Source organism: Papilio polytes, unplaced genomic scaffold (genome assembly GCF_000836215.1).
Source record: "Papilio polytes unplaced genomic scaffold, Ppol_1.0 DF824132.1, whole genome shotgun sequence".
NCBI lineage: Eukaryota > Metazoa > Arthropoda > Insecta > Lepidoptera > Papilionidae > Papilio > Papilio polytes.
Window position 1 is genome coordinate 1 of NW_013525072.1, and position 1,540 is coordinate 1,540.

The following is a 1,540-nucleotide window of genomic DNA, read 5'->3' on the forward strand; positions in this document are numbered from 1 at the left end:
ACCTGAACATACATCAATATTCTATTAATTATTAATATAAACTAGATAATTCCTCCGGTTTCATCCGGAAATGTTGTATATTTGTCAAATTCTCAATTGCAAATGTCAAAATTACAGTTACCATAATAACCTTGCTTCCTTAATGTTGACTGATTGTACTTTATGGTCCCTTTCCCACAAGAAGGTTTTCTCCAATTTATTTACCCCAAAGTTTAATAGCGTGAAAATATATATCCTAAAGCGATGTAAGTGTAGGGCTTTGTATTAAAAGAAGTATTATTCAAAAAGTATACTGTGATTGCCGAAATCCTACGCTACAAAGTACTTTGTATTTACGCTTTATCTATACTATGTAAAAAGAAAAGATTTATAATTTTGTATGTATCGAACTAACTCCAAAACTACTGGACCGATTTAAAAAATTCTTTCACCATTAGAAAGGTAATTTATCTGTGAGTAACATAGGCTATATTTTTTAATGAAACGCGGGCAAAGTCGCGAGCCACAGCGATATATTAGTATATATTTACCTCGCTATTTCATATAGTTGAAAGGCATCGTCTAGTGTTGAGGTGTTCGGTCGCGGGGAGCTGCGCGACACGCCGGTCCACGCCTGCGAATTAATTGTACCACTTGAATTCGCCAAAATGGCGAAGACTTGCCCATAGACATCCGCAATTACAGCGTTGTCTTTACACATAAAGAGGATATTTCCCTTCCTATGTCTACCGTCAAATCTACTTCCCCTTCCCATCCTCTTATAAGAAAAGAGTGGGAAAAAGAAAGGGACTAAACTAGAAAAGAGACTAGATTTAGTGAAGAATGTATGGATTGTAAGAAAGATATACATAATCTAAAAATATAAAAAAATAATAAAGTTTTCATTTTTTTACTTTTTTTCTTCTTTAGTAAAGAACACAGTAATACACTTATACATTTTGTAATTCGATTAAAAATCAGGCTTTTAAGGGTTAACAGTAGATCACACTTTGACCATTAAAAACAGGGGGTGGGGGTGTAGTAAAGGGTGTACTCACAGTGCCGACACTCCCCGAGCTGCCGGTGGAGGCGGGGGACGAAGAATTCCTACCAATCAGACCCAAATCCACCTGAAAATAACAAATAATAATAAAATGAATAATTTTAAGAAGATATTTTATAATAACAAACAGAAATTTCTACTTTATTATCGGTTTTAGCCAAAATATATCCAAAACTGGTATTACAAGTCAATTTTAATAGAAAATCTAATTATTACTAGAAACAAAATAGCTCTATCTATATTAATATAAATAAAAAAGATTTTTTTTAATAATTCAAAAACTATTAGACCAATTTTAAAAATTCTTTTACCAATAAAAAGTTACGTTATCAGTAACACAGGCTATATTTTTTTATTACTTTTAACGCGGGCAAAGTCGCGAGCAACAGCTAGTATCTATTAAATATCGTATAACATAAATTACAACGCTTTTAATCTGTCAATCAAGTCCCTTGTCTAAGAAAAAAAAGAAAATAAAGTACCCTAAAAGCGTTTCCA

General features: G+C 32.4%; 1 long non-coding RNA gene across 1 annotated transcript; it reads right to left on the minus strand.

Annotated features, from left to right (window-relative positions):
* Positions 1–570: 570 nt before the first annotated feature.
* LOC106099381 lies at positions 571–1,113 on the minus strand. The gene is made up of 2 exons (XR_001225376.1): positions 1,038–1,113; positions 571–613 (listed from the first exon to the last, which is right to left on the minus strand). It is a non-coding gene; the product is annotated as an uncharacterized LOC106099381 (long non-coding RNA).
* Between the last annotated feature and the right edge of the window lie 427 nt (positions 1,114–1,540).